The sequence below is a fragment of the Leopardus geoffroyi genome, chromosome C1, assembly GCF_018350155.1.
Source record: "Leopardus geoffroyi isolate Oge1 chromosome C1, O.geoffroyi_Oge1_pat1.0, whole genome shotgun sequence".
Lineage (NCBI taxonomy): Eukaryota > Metazoa > Chordata > Mammalia > Carnivora > Felidae > Leopardus > Leopardus geoffroyi.
In genome coordinates this window covers 146,509,620-146,525,441 of record NC_059328.1, presented here as the reverse complement: position 1 = coordinate 146,525,441, position 15,822 = coordinate 146,509,620, and the positions used below count along the sequence as shown (strand labels likewise).

The 15,822-nt window shown below is 39.8% G+C and overlaps 1 protein-coding gene across 3 annotated transcripts in view; it reads right to left on the bottom strand.

Annotated features, from left to right (window-relative positions):
• GPD2 (glycerol-3-phosphate dehydrogenase 2) overlaps positions 1 to 15,822 on the bottom strand; it is a 141,739-nt gene that overhangs the window by 107,190 nt on the left and 18,727 nt on the right. The gene's annotated exons all lie outside the window — the stretch shown is intronic.

Here is a 15,822-nt window from a genome sequence, read left to right as displayed (position 1 = left end):
CCCTAATTTCATAAAAGAGGCAGTTGTGGCTCAGAAGGAGTAAGGGATTTGCCCAAGGTCACCAACCAGTAAGTGACAAAACCACAACTTAGTCTATACTCCTAACCACTGATTGGTTCTGCCCTGCCTTTTGCTCTCAGAAAAGCAACTTCTCCCCAAGGGCCACACCATATTTTACTGTTATTCCTAAAAGAAGACCCTCTTTCTCAAACACTCACCCCATGTATACAGTCCTTGGCGTTAGAGTTTCCCTAGGCAATGAAGAAGGCTTTGGCAAAATATCTATGGTAACCTTCTGTCACATAATGTTAAGAACTTTGTTTTACTGTTGAACAAAAGAAATTTAAAACCAGATAAATATAAACCATATGCTGTGGACTACTTGTGCCCACTTGCATTCCATTATAAGGAGACAAGTTTTCACAGTGATTACAAAGGGGAAAAATTGTTTCCATCCAAGCAAAAGCCCCAACCAGAAAATCATCAAAGAAAGGGAACAACAATATCGATAAATCTTCACCTTTCACGACCAAAAGTGTGAGAAACCAAAGGTAGAAAAATCATCCGGAAATAAAATTCGCTCAGTTATTGCAGCCTGGTGTCTATACTTAATAGCCCATGAATTAAATTGCGTATACATTGACTCAGGACCAACTCTTGCATTTGTACAGACAAGTAAGTGCCAGTCCTCCAATTCTTGCAAGGAGAACAGCAACCCAACTCAAAAACCCCTGAACAGGGGTGCCTGGGTGGCTCAGTCCGTTGAGCGTCTGACTTCAGCTCAGGTCACTATCTTACAGTTTGTGGGTTTGAGCCCTGCATCAGGCTCTGTGCTGACAGCTCAGAGCCTGGAGCCTGCTTCGGATTCTGTGCCTCCCTCTGCCTCTGCTCCCTCCCTCCTGTGCTCTGTCCCAATCTCTTTCAAAAATAAGTAAACATTAAAAAAATTAAAACAAAACAAAAACAAAAAACCCTAAACAAAAGGTAGTCAACTAAACAGATCAGTGAGTTTATGAACTGCCCTCAGGTGCTTACAGTCAATTTGGAGAATTAAATATCAAAGTCGGTCTTGTAACTCTGTATTACAACTAGTTGCACTACATTGAGTGTTATTAATACTCTGAGAGACCCTGAATAGCAATCTTAAGAAAGAACAAAACTGGAATCATCATAATTCCCGATTTCAAACTATATTTCAAAGCTATATTAATCAAGAGTACGGTACTGACACTATACACAGACCTATAGATCAATAGGGAGCCCAGAAATAAACCCATGCACATATACATGGTCAATTAATTTTCAAAAGGAGCCAAGAATATACAATGGGGAAAGGATAGTCTCTTCAGTGTTGTGAAAACTGGACAGCCACATGCAAAAAAAAAAAAAGAAAGAAAGAAAGAAACTGGACCACTATCTACACCATACTCCAAAATAAACTCAAAATGGATTTAAGATCTAAATATAAGACCTCAATCCGTAATACCCCTAGAAGAAAACATAGAGGGTAAGCTCCTTGGCATTGGTCTTGGCAATGATTTTTTTGGATTTGACACCAAAAGCAAAGGTAACAAAAGCAGACATAAACAAGTGGGACTACATCAAACTAAAAAGCTTCTGCACAGCAAAAGAAACCATCAACAAAATGAAAAGGCATCCAGCAGAATGGGAGAACATACAAATTTTCAAATTTTATATCTGATAAGGGTTGATAAATAGATGAAGAAGTCATGCAAGTTGACTGCAAAACAAACAATTCAATTGGAAAAACAAAAAACAAAACAGGCAAAGGGGCTGAATAGACATTTTTCTGAAGAAGACCTACAGATGGCCAACAGGTACATGGAAAGGTATTCAACATCACCAGGGAAATGCAAATAAAAACCAGGATTAGATATCAACACACACACGCACACAGGTGAGGAGGGAGAGAGGGAGAGAGAGCACAAGTGTTGGCAGTGTGGACAAAAGGAACACTCATGCACCGCTGGTGAGAATGTAAATTGGTGCAGCCACTATAGAAAACAGTACAGATGTTCCTTAAAATATTAACCATAGAGGGAAAAAAAAGTTAAACCTAAGACTACCGTATGATCCAGCCATTTCACTTCTGGGTATTTATCTGAAGAAAATGAAAACACTAACTTGACAGATGGTCCCAAACTCACAAGAGTAATCAGAGCTAAAGGTATGGCTTAGGGAACCTTATGCCTACCCCCGACAACAGGTCACTGCGACACAATAAAATGTGCTGACTTCTAGCCAAACAAAAACCGGGTTTGCCACTTCTCATAGTTTCCTGACCCATCCTTCTAGCTAACCCTGCAACTAATCTGGCACAAGCGAATTCTTAGCTGTCCTTCAGGACTCTCATTATGGAAAGACTTCAACGATGACCATCCTGTTTCAAAGAGTCCTTAGGGGCTCGCCACTTCTGCCTCCTCCCATTCCAAAGCAAGGTTACTCTCCTGCTTGGATCACGCATTTGAATAATTTCACCACACACTTTTAGACTTAAAAACAAGAAAGAAGTACCCATTGAAAAAGCCTGAGGGGTAGGAGTGACTGGGTGGCTCAGTTGGTTAGGTGTCTGACTTCGGCTCAGGTCATGATCTCACGTTCTGTGAGTTCGAGCCCTGCATCAGGTTCTTTGCTGACAGCTCAGAGCCTGGAGCCTGCTTCGGATTCTGTCTCCCTCTCTCTCTGCCCCTCCCCCGCTTGTGCTCTGTCTCTCAAAAATGAATAAATGTTTAAAAAGAAAAAGAAAAGAAAAAGGCTGAGGGGCCAGCCTCTCAGCAACCAGCCACAAAGTTATTCTGGAACAAGACCACACTTCTTGGCCCTTGAATTCTCCAAATAGAGTTCTCAAACTCTTTTTCCCTGTCACAGCTTCTTTCTGAATTTAGCTTGAATAAAAATCCATCCAAGGGCGCCTGAGTGGCTCAGTCGGTTAAGCGTCTGACTCTTAACTCAAGTCATGATCTTGCTGTTCACAGGTTTGAGCCCTACGTGGGGCTCTAAGCTGAAAGCCTGGAGCCTGGTTGGGATTCTGTCTCTCCCACTCTCTCTGTCCCTCCTCTGCATGTGCGTGCTCTCTCTCTCTCTCTCTCTTTCTCTCTCTCTCTCTCAAAGTAAATAAATAAACTTAAAAAAAAATCCAAATGGATTTATCACTAATCTGTGGAAGGAGCCCTGGGTCTCTTCACTTTTACAAAAATTCTCCTATTCTCTGGCCACTTGTGTAGAAATAACAATTTCCTTTTCTATCTCCATGCTCTCCCTTCTTTTAAATGGGTGGGGGTGGGGGCCGGATGCACAGAAAAGATCATTTTCAGAACAGTAATTTCAACCACAAGCTGTGCAGTCCTGGGGACATGCACTCCCTTGCAAGATGTAAGGGCATTCTATGCCCCTCTGACCACCTATGGCAGGTGCTACTTCTCTAAGCCTTTTACCTAAGCATCTGGAGGTCCAAAGGTAACAAAGAAGCTTCTACTTGAATTGTGCAGTCATCTATCCTACACGTGCATGGAAAACCACTCCATCTATTCTGAGTCATGTCACTTTTTCAAACCCACAGAAGGCACAACCGCACAACTCAGAAGACCAGGCCTCAAGATCCACCTGCATACAAATTCAGTGACTTATAGGAGAAGGGTGTGTACATCCTACAAAATACGGGCGTAGGACCGCATCCGAGGAAGTCTATCATCATCGAACTTGGGAGCAAGTCCACAGCAAAATAAGTAACCACAAAAGCACCTTCCCACCCAGCCGTCCAGTTCTAACTATAAAAGCCAAGATTTCTTGGTGTTTTGAATTGGACACGTTTCAAACAAAGCAAAACCTTTATTATTCCGATCGATGATATATCAGATGTTTTGTAGAATTCCCTTTAAGAAAGTATATCCCAGGGGCGCCTGGGTGGCCCAGTCGGTTAAGCATCCGACTTCGCCTCAGGTCATGATCTCACGGTCTGTGAGTTCAAGCCCCGCGTCGGGCTCTGTGCTGACAGCTAGGAGCCTGGAGCCTGCTTCGGATTCTGTGTCTCCCTCTCTCTCTGACCCTCCCCCATTCATGCTCTGTCTCTCTCTGTCTCAAAAATAAATAAACGGTAAAAAAAAAAAAAAAAAAAAAAAAAAAAAAAAAGAAAGTATACCCCAGTTCAGGCACACCAAGTGTATGCTGATAAAGCGCTTAACAGACAAGTAACAATCAAAGCACACCGCGCACTACCTTCTCTTTCCCCAAGGCGGGCTCGACAGTGCGGATAAAGATCAGCACTCGGCCTGCAAAGGCATCCTCCTCGGCCAAACGAGAGGCCCTTGGAGGCACATACTTTTTACACGGTGGCGTGGGAACCCCACAGAAACAGAGTCAGCCCTCAAGCATGCTTTTTGAAAGCTGTCAGACACAAATGAACAAAATAATCAACATCACAGGCCCATCAGCCTGTTCTCTGGAAACAGAGAGGAGCCTTAGTCCATAAGCTGAAAATGAATTGGTCCTTTTTTGGTTGCTTTCAAGGTTTTCAAAAAAGATTTTGGGCCAAGACTGGATAGGAAATGGACCCAAAGTTTATCCGCAGAAGACTATCCCAATGGAAATAAGTGAATATGTGTGCGTGTGTGTAAAATATTATGTTATATTTATACATATTTTAAAAGCCCCAGACACAAGAGTAACAATGACCCCCTAGAGTTTTAAAAAATACATAACACTGAACAGAATATCAAAGGACAAACATAAAGGGTTTTCTGAAGTCACTAAGAATAGTATTCTCTTGATAAAACAAAATAAATGAAAGAACCAAGTAAAAGTCAGCATGAAAGTTAGAAATATAATGAATCTTCAGATTCTGGATGTGCAAAATTTTGGATTATAGCTGATGAGGAAGCTAAAGCAACACAATCACACATTGTTGCCAGAGCATCCAAACCCCAGCTTTGACACTAGAACGCCTTAGGGAATTTTTCAATTTCCAATCAGTTCCCCCAGGAAATCCCAAGCCAGAGGGGCTCAACCCAAAAGACGGAGGAAAATCTTAACAAAGGAAGACTATTTGAATGAAGACAAAAGAGAAAATCAGAAAGGGAAAAGAAACTGAAAGAAGGCAAACGCAATGTTTATATTGGTTCACCTCGCTTCCAGCCAGAAAGTACTTTGGAAACGCTTCCCACTAGTCTCCCTGGGACCCTCTGGGTCAGTTACGTCATCCTAGGAGCAAACACACGGCTCCAGATGACCGAGAAAGAGGTTAGCCCAGGACCATTCCGCAGGCTCACGGGAGGGCAGGAGCCTGGAGGCTTGACAAAGGAGGAGCTGGCACAGAAAAGGGTTCGGCTGGCTCCAGGGGTTCAGATCAGAGATTAAGAAATGTAAGCAAAAGGCACAAAGAAAAGAAAAAAAAAAAAAGAGAGAGAGAGAGAGAGAGAGAGGGAGAGAGAGAAAACAAGGTCAGCAACCATTTAAAGTGAGCCAGTGAAAAGTCTCTGTTTACAAAAAAACTTGTCTCAAACATTCTTACATGAATCCTTCTGGTGTGCAATTGCAATTTTTGTTTAACTTAATATGTAAAGCCATACCAAATAAAGCATTTATTTTACAAAGTTGTCTAAAGGGGAAAACATATAGAAAGGAAGGAGGAGCAACACAAGATTATAAACTGGCACTCTAGTCCTCATTTATTATGTAAGACTTGATTGTTAAAAAAAAAAAAAAAATGTTTCCAAGGCAACTTCCATATTATGTATTTATGTTTTCTGCCGATTCAAAAATGCACACCAATAATATAGTCACACATTTGACCCCTTTCCCTTATTTCCATGAGGTTCACTATAGAATTATAAGAAATCAATAAAGCCCTTCTCACCCAGTAACAGACTTATATTCATTAAATGCAAATGATCTTCGTTTAATTCATAACGGAATGATTTGCTTTCCATAGAATTGCTTTTAAAAATCATAAAGAACGATAGTTAGCTCTTGCAAGTCAACTTGTTTTGTCTTTTAAATTCATTTGAAAACTAAAATTAATCTATATTCTTTACCATCCTAGACATGTCAATGGATTTGTGTTTATAGTTGGCAAAATCCTATCTTTAATTTTCTTTGTTCACCCTATATGTCATTTAAGGTAATCTTGAAAAACATAAAATACCCTCCTAAGTGAAAATCTAGAGCATTAGTTCCCCCAAAATGCCCACCCCCTACAAAGACACAAGTCTGGTTTAGAAACTTAGTAGATAATGTGCCTAGTATGAAATTTAAAAACTTGCATTTACATATCAATAATATGAAATCCTCACTTAACAAGAGTACAGTAGACACTTACAAACACTTTAATTCTGCCTTGAGGAAGAAAGTTACCAGTGAATCAAAGAACAAAAAAGTTCTTTCGGCAAACAGACCACAGTAGTCCTGTGCTTCCCTCAGTATTTCTGTTCCTTTACTAATGCTATTGTTGAGTTAGAGAAATGGTTCAAATTCCTTCGGCAGCATAAACCCTTTTTTAGATTTTATTTGCTGTCATAAAATCTACTTCAGTAATTAAGAAAAAAAAAACCCTTTGTTATGAAACAAATTGCATGCCAAACAATAGAGTTCCAAATATCTGTTTTTACATTAAAATATATCACGCCTCTCATTCAGATTTATTGTAACTATAACAAAGCCTTATAAAGTAATCACAATCATGGCTGTTGAATACACATACCAAAATGCTTCATAAAAAAGCATCTACCTCACCATATAAATAAATGTATATTAAAAGGACTTAGGTGCTATAAAATAGTACATGGCACTATTTCAAATGAAAAGTTTTTAAAAATATATACAGATGATAATGAACTTAAACTCTATAGTCAAAAGAAATACACCTTACGAAAATTTCAGTGAAACAGAATGTTCAGAGAAAGAAGTGCTTCGGATAATTGTGTTTCTATTTGCCTGGATCTCAACCAGAGATCTCTTTTGCTGTTTCTCCAATATCTTATATTTTTTATTAAATACAGCATTATGAATTAGGATAAACTATACACTGAGTGTGGTTACTTTTCTTTGAAGATTCAAAAAATCTTAAAGACTCAAGATTAGAGAAAGACAGATGTCACATGTTTTCATTCATATGGGGATCCTGAGAAACTTAACAGAAGACCATGGGGGAAAAAAAGGGGGAAAAATTGTTACACACAGAGAGGGAGGGAGGCAAACCATAAGAGACTGTTGAATACAGAGAACAAACTGAGGGTTGATGGGAAGGTGGAGGAGAGGGGAAAATGGGTGCTGGGCATCCGGGAGGGCACTTGCTGGGATGAGCACTGAGTGTTGTATGGAAGCAATGAACCATGGGAATCTCCCCCCAAACCAAGAGCACACTGTGAACACTGTACGTTAGCCAACTTGACAATAAATTATATTAAAAAAATAAATAAATAAAACTGTTCTCTCAACATTGCCAATTACCCCTCCCAAAAAGAAAAAAGAAAAAAAAAAACCTCAAGATCCTAACTGTGAAAACTCTTTTTTAATAGCATAGATATGGAAAACTTTGAAAAGCTGACTTTTTTTTTACTTCAAAATGTTGATGCCAATTGATTTACTTAGCTTTTGTTCATTATTTTTATCACCCAATGGAAAGAAAATGTACCAATTCTTTCACAAGTTCCTGTTGCAATTGCATTATGCATGTCATGAGAAACACATTTTAAGAAGTAGTTGTTGAAGATAGTTTATGAAACCCTGAGCTCATAAAAAAAAAAAAAAACTATGACTGATCATTTTTATGATAATTAGTTATAGCACAATAATTTCAGTTAATTTAATTTACTTACATTGTAAAAAAAAAAAAAACAGTTCTAAATTTGATTACAGCTCGATTACAGCTCTATTAACGCACAAGACATGGCAGGGAGTTATAATAGAAACCAAGAATGTTGGGGTAGGAAGTCAGTTATTCTGCTTCCTTAAGCTTGAGAAGATCCCCAGGAAATAAAGCCAACCACTTTTTACATCCTATAGCCATTTTTTCCCTGCAGCCTGCTGAAATTTGCATTTTAAAATTTACTCCCCAGTGTGTCTACTAATCCACTACATGTATAAATGTAACTATCAACAAATTACACACACACAAATCTTAGATGCAAAGGAAACTGAAGATATACTATAGTCAAAATAATTATATATTGTATTATTTAGCTTAGTGATCACATTCCCTAGAAACGTCTGACCATAAAAGAAATACAAATTGGACAACAGGAAAGACAGACTGCAGAGTTCATATTTCTAACGAAAATTTCTTTAAAATGTATGGAATACAAGTAATATGACATTTTGTAAATGCCCATTCCCTCACCCCCCAAAAAGGAAAAGCAAAATAGTCAGTCTTCTTTCACCTATGCAAAAATAATAAGCAAATCTGTATTTCCACATCAGTCTTCTTGGCTAAAACAGTCTTGGTCATAAGATTCTATTCTCCCCATTTGAATGAGGCATCCTCTTCAAGCCTCTCCTTTTTAGATTTTTTCTTTTCTTCTTTAAAAGGACTGGCACACACTCTTAAGTGGAAAGCATTCAAGTACTAGACTATAAACAAGAGTAGTCACTGTGCATGAAATACTGTGTACCAACATTACTCAACTAATACCCTAGCATTTGACAGTCTAAAATTTAATAAAAGATAAAGGGTTCTTCTTCTCAGTATTCTCTCTAAAGTTGCTATTGCTAAGAAAGACGAAAGAAAGAAAGAAAGAAAAAAGAAAGAAAGAAAGAAAGAAAGAAAGAAAGAAAGAAAGAAAGAAAGAAAGAAGGAAAAGTGAGAATAGACAAACAAAAACACAAAAACAAACCTCTATACTCTTTTAATCCTAGAAACACCAGAAAAAAAAAAAAAAAAGAAAAAAAGAAAATCACCAGGTATGTTCCAGAATGTGAGATTGAGGAGACTTTCCTTGCTATTCTGTCTCTACCAGTAATTTGCTTTGTGATTTCAGGCAAGTCATTTGAATTTACTGATCCTCGCTCCACCTATAAATGAAGTCTTTTTGAAAATGTCCAGAGCTATTTTAACTTTAAATGTGTATTATTTTGTCTGTTCTTCATTCAATAGCTACAGGAGAAGAAAACACTGTCATGCATTAAAGGCGGTACTAGTTTAATCTCCTATGTATTTAGCTCTCTTGGAATGATTAAGGCTTACATTCATTCTTCCATTCAGTAATTATTGACTGATCATCTAACGTGTTCCAGGCACTGAACATAGTAGAACTGAGAACAAACACGAAAATCCTTGTCTTCTAAGAGCTTTGAGTGGAGTTCACAGTTAAAAAAAAATAAAATAGGGGCACCTGGGTGGCTCAGTCGGTTAAGCATCCAACTTTGGCTCAGGTCATGATCTCACAGTCTGCGAGTTCAAGCCCCGCGTCAGGCTCTGTGCTGACAGCTAGGAGCCTGGAACCTGCTTCGGATTCTGTGTCTCCCTCTCTCTCTGACCCTCCCCGTTCATGCTCTGTCTCTCTCTGTCTCAAAAATAAATAAACATTAAACAAAATTTTTTTTAATAAACAAAATTTAAAAAGTCTAAACTATTTTGAATTAAAATATTTCAAAAATGCAAGTCACACTTTGTCTTCTTAAAAAATGTATTAACCATGAATTCAATTATTGATGACTTAGAGCCATCCCTATGTACATTAGACTAAACTGTAAGGGCGATGCTCTGAGGAACAGTAAAAGGAACAACACCATTAACCTCTTTACTAAGCGTCCAAAGCCAGACTTATTCCCATTTGAATTCTTCTGTTTATAAAGTTTTTCTGCTTCTTCCAAACTATCAGGCTGATGGTAATTTTCCCTAGAGATCTTTGAGCTCTCTAGCTCACTTGTTTGTTTTGATTGTTTTTAAGTTTATTTATTTTGAGAGAGAGAGAGAGAGAGAGAGAGAGAGAGAGTAGGGGAGGGGCAGAGAAAGAGAGGGAGAGAGAAAGAGAACCCCAAGCAAGCCCTGAGCTGTCAGCACAGAGCCCAACGCGGGGCTCCATCTCGGGAACCGTGAGATCATGACCTGAGCCGGAATTAAGAGTCAAACGCTTAACTGACTGAACCACCCAGGAGCCCCTCTCCAGCTCACGTCTACCTTGTTATTTCACTGTGGTCAGAAAAATGAGAGCCAAATTAGTTAAAACTATGCTTAAAATACCAATAAGTATCTCTGAGAAAGGAAAAGGAGCAACTTCAGTAAGCATTTCAACATTTGGATTTTCAACATTCTGGCTCCATCTATCTATACAAGGGCCCTTCCCCTCCTTCTTTCCTAAGTTCTAGGTCAGCGTTGTTCACCACATAATTTCTGAAGTTTGCTGCGCACAGTATGGACTGACTCAAACTGCACTAGTCTGTTATAAAGCTTAAGAATTTCCAATCAGATATAAGCACATAGTCCAAGATCAGAAAAAGAAAATTCTTACTTCAGTTCTGCCTCATCTGAATTAAATCCACATTATCTTGAAAAAACAAAATGTGGCAAAGCTGTTGGCTTCTGCTCTGGAAACAATTAGAACATTCTTCTGTGCTCTCTTGGATTCACAGAAAAGTTTACAGATAAATGGGCCAAAAAAGAACCTATTTGCCACTCCTAAAAAAACTTAAAAATTCCTTGTTAGAAATTGGCTTATGAAAAGCACATTTATTGTTGGTGAGTAAAACATAAAAAAAATTGTACACTCTAAGACACAAAAGCAAGCGTTCGGCAAATTTTCAGGAAAGCACCACGGAAGGACCTACCCATGTAGGAAAGATGAAAAAAGGGGCATTCATTCCTCCAACATGCATTCAACCAGGATTGACTGAATGCCTGCTGTATCCTCTGAAGTGCTCTAGGGGCTGGTGGTTTTTCCATTCTCAGGGATTGGGAGAAACAAAAAATAAACATGTGAGCAAAATTGAGTATTTTGAAACTGACAAGAGCTGTGAAGAAAAGAAGATGGAATATCAGGTGAGAGAGTGACTGGGGTAGGAGGAATCTATTCTAGGTGGAATGTTCACAGAGGTGATTTAGCAAAAATGTAATTGAGGGGGAAGAGCCAACCACCCAGGGATCTGAGAGAAGGGCCTTCCGCACAGAGGGGACACGCATGCAAAGACACTTAGCATGTGCAAGCTTGACCTCTGCTGGAAACTGAAACTCCGCTGTGGCTACAGCACAGTGAATGATGTGGGCGATGGGTTCCAAATGAGGTCAGCGGGCCATGTGTGCTGAGTCACATACGACTTTCCTCCTAGCAAGGTGTTTATTTTGACAAGACACAAATAGAAAAAATCAGTGGAGGGTCTTAATCAGTGCAATGATACAATGGAATTTACAGGGAGGGAGGAGGGAAGCCTAATTCTAGCGACACTGCAGAGGACGCCTTTTTAGGGCAATAAGAGCAAAAACAGTCATTTCCTCTTAGGGACACCACTAGCCATGTTCATAATGAGTAGATAAAGTATGAAAAAAGGACAAAATCAGGAGAAAGGAAGGAAGAGTTAACAAATCACTTGAGACAATAGTCAAAAATGTAAACCACAATCAAAAACAGTATTCTGCAATAGGAAAACAAATACTTCAGGGATAATATTGAATATAAATATCTACTGAATTTACACACTTGAAAGATGGCTCGATTCCACTCAGTCTAACAAGCTGGTAACAAAGAACAGAGAGGGTCAACTGAGAGAGCTTCTCAAATGCCAACCTCACACGTCTTTTTTTATATTTCTATTCCCCGTTGGGCTAGGGTATTTTTGCAGGTGACTCTTTCCCCCCACAACTCATTATATCTTGAACTGATTTTGGACCCATGTTGGAAAAGAACCCTGGGTCACAGCTCAACAAGCCAAGGCACCCGGAATATCTGCCACCAACCACAGGCAGGAAGCTAAAGAGCTCTGTGAAACTTACTGACCCACCGAGTATAGATTTAATAGACAAGAGAGACTGCATATGATTAATTACAGTTATTTATATTTATGGGTTTGAATCTTGAGGATGCCTGGCCTCTCCCCATTTTATTTCATAATATTCCCCCTGCTGGAGCCTGAAGAGCAAAAGTCAATTGCCTGAGTGTTGGCATCACACTGGAAACTAAAGGGCCATGCATTTCAATTCCAGCTCAAGAAACACTCTGGCTGAGCAGATGTAATTCACCAGACCCCAGCGGGCTAGGCTCACACTGTTGTCAGTCAAATCACATAGCTGATGGAAATCAGCAGAGCACATTAGCAATTTATATTCAACAGCCTCTTCTCACCCATAAATTTTGAGATAATGTTAAGTAAAACTTAAAGTTAATCCAAAAAATTCAGTCCACAGGTTGAGCCTGTGTCCTTACCATGAGGCAGTCAGAAGGCAAGTGACTCAAAATAGCATTTCTAATAGGATTGCTGTCTAAACTCCAGGTTCTGATATCAATGTTGCGACCTTCAGGCCTGACCTCACCCAGTGCACTTATGCCAACCTCTGGGTCAATAGTGTGGCAGCGGCCAGCAGCATGGTTTGTTTTCCAGACTGTATTCTGGGGCAGCCAACCCCTATGACAATCTCACATAAACAAAGCCACCTGACTTTCCTGGACTTTGGTTTCCCCATATAAAAGACTGACATAACCTGTACATTTCCTTTCTCATGACATTGGTAGATCCCATGACCCTGGCCTTTAGCTCTCCAGGGCCTCCTGCCATTTTCCCCATCTAGACTAGACAGTGGGTGTAGGCCATTTACCAGGCCAACTTAATGACTGCCATCAACATCTCCTTACCTGATTCCGACTTGAAAAAGCAACATGTTTATGATGGTAATAATTATAATAAAGTGAAGAAAGTTCTAGAAACAAGAGGACAGCCTAAATAAGTTAAATATTCAGAATTTATTTACTGCTTACAAATTTATTCTTTCTAGATTAATTACACCCCTTATGGAGATGAGGTTATGAGCAAGTAAAAATTAATTATGAAGAGGACAAAAGTAGATAAAACAGAACCTGTTTGTGTATGTATTTCTGTTTTAAAGTATACGTGCAAAAAAACCAAATAAAGCCTATGTGTGCGTGCACACACACAAAGGCTAGAAGGATATATCCAAAAATGTTTAAACTCTCATTCTTGAACGGGAGGGTTGTAATTCATTTTTATTTTCTTCCTTGTGTGCATCATTTTTAAATTTTCTAGGATGAGCGTGTATTTTTCTTGTATTAAGACAAAAAATTACACAGGTATATGTGAGAGAAGAGAGAAGTAAAAAAAAAAAAAAAAAAAATTAAGAAAGAAAGACAACTTGAAAGAGCACCATGCAAACAGCTGACATTTGACTAAATTCCATATCATCTGACCATTACTTGAGTGATTCCTGTTGTACAACTTTTCTCATCTTTAATGAATTAGAGTGAAAGACTCACGCACAGAAAGTAAAAGGATACGTTGCCTTTACAGTTTATTAGGAATCTTGAAGCAAGAACTGGAAAACGTCACAGAATTGTCTGCCTCACTCTGAAAAACAGACTCCATCCTAACCAGAATGGATTTGCCTTGAGCATCTGACACCGTAACTATTTAAGCCTGGGTGAAACCACACCTAAACTAGTCTTGAATTTTTAGTTTTTTTCATATTACATCTCTCGGGGATTTAAAGTTCAAGACAACATCAGAAATCTCAACAACTAAGCAAACCAATGACTGCAGAGCTGATCCGACTTACTAGAACTCGGTGTGGCCCAGGGTTCAATTCCGTTAAGTGTGGAATCTCTTCAGCCAACAACATACCTGAAGGATCTCTACTGTGCCAGGCCCTGAAGGAAGGCCACAGACACAGAGAGAGGCCAGACCACCCCAGGCAGCGCCAACCTTTCCCACCTCTCCCCATCCCGTGACAACTCAGTAACCACATGCAGGAATACTGCTATTGCTCTGTGCATGGCTGAGATCCTTCCAGTCCCTGGAATATTCAAATGCTACCACTGACCAGGCAGGAGAACATTCTCTGAATTCTCTAAAGGCAGTTGGTGTCGGGGCCATCAGAGACAGACAGCCCTAGTCTGAATTGAGCCACTTAAGAGCTGTGTGCCTGATTGCGAGCCTGAGCTTCTCATCCATAAAAATCTCATCTATTTAGACTGAGAATTTGAGATAATGTAAATAAGATGTAAAAACACATCTGTGGTCAACAGCTCTCACTTACTAATACATAAGATTACTGAGCACCTATAGTTTCCCACATGAGCGAGGCCAAATTGGGGTGACAGAAAAGACTAGTTAGAGAAGAGGACAAAAACAGCCAATCTACATGGGGTCATAGCCCTGTGTAACCTATGTGACACTTGGCTCTGATCAAGCAAGGGCACTTAAGACTCACCGACTAGGGAAATGAATCACATCACTGCCCTGAAAACGCTGCAGGCAGGCCTCTTCGGGCATCTCTCTAGCATCCCTTCCCCAAATAAACGTTCTCTCGAACAGAACGTATACTGTTATTTGTGGAGTGTTCTATCAAAAATAAAACTCTAGACGGGCGCCTGGGGGACTCAGTCGGTTAAGTGTCCAACTTCAGCTCAGGTCATGATCTCACAGTCTGTGAGTTTGAGCCCCGCGTCGGGCTCTGTGCTGATAGCTCAGAGCCGGAGCCTGCTTCGGATTCTGTGTGTCTCTCTCTCTCTCTCTCTCTCTCTCTGCCCCTCCCCCATTCATGCTCTGTCTCTCGCTCAAAAACAAAAAAACAAAAAACTTTAAAATAAATAAATAAACAAAACCCTAGAAAGCCTAACATCTAACACAGATCTAACTCCAGGCCAACGGTGCCTATTACAGAGGCCACAGGGAGGCAGTGGCTCTTTCATTTTAGATCAGGCTCTAATCACGTGGAGTCCAGTGTTCTTACGGTTATCTCCAGAGTTCAGCTGATGCATTTAAAACATTCCCTGTAAAAGGCTTGATCAAAGGTTTGTGGCCTGAGTTAACCCAAGTCACTGGGACAACTCTGACCCACAAGAGTGCTTTTGTTTTGTTTTGGTCTTTTTTTTTTTTTTTTTTTTTTTTGTCCTCTATTTAGAATATTTCTTGGTATTTATTTTTAGTTCAGAGAGGGTGAGAAATTGCTCTCTGGCCCCATCACAAACCCTGAACACCATCTACTGTAATGCCCGAAGTTCCGAAACCTCCCACAAAAGTCCACCAGAGTCGTAAGTCAAAGCCAAGCGGCAAGGGTCGTTTATTGCAGGTTCGAACCTGGTCCTCTGCGCACTCGTCGCCGGTGACGCAAGAGGCCCCGATCAGGGTTGGTACAGCGTTTTTATAGACAGAGACAAATAGCACAGGGGAGGTTTCAAATTATGAGGGGCCTGATTAGTCGATTTTAAAGTAAGGACATTTGTTGTTTTCTGATTGGGCGTCCTTTGTCTGTCCTTTGGCGGGAAGGCTTTGTCCGTTAATTGTGGCGGGAGAGAAAAAAGGGGAAGGGGGAAGGGGGAAGGGGGAAGGGGGAAGGGGAGGAATGTGTTAAGCAAGCAAGATTACAGAAGCGAGAAACGCCGGTTAGTTTATGTACAATCACTCATTCCATTACATATCAGACTACATTTAGGAAGGTTTACAACCCATTCTACTACACAGCGGGTTACATTCAGGAAAGGTCTCACAATGCTCATAGCAAACAGCAAGCAAAACAGACTTCTCAGCAATTGTATTTCTTATCAAAGATCCATAATAAGCAGAAAAGAGAACCTAGCTTTAAACTAAGGTAGGGCTGTCATTTGGATTGTTCCTTTCACTACCTTAGAGAAAATACTAATATAAAAT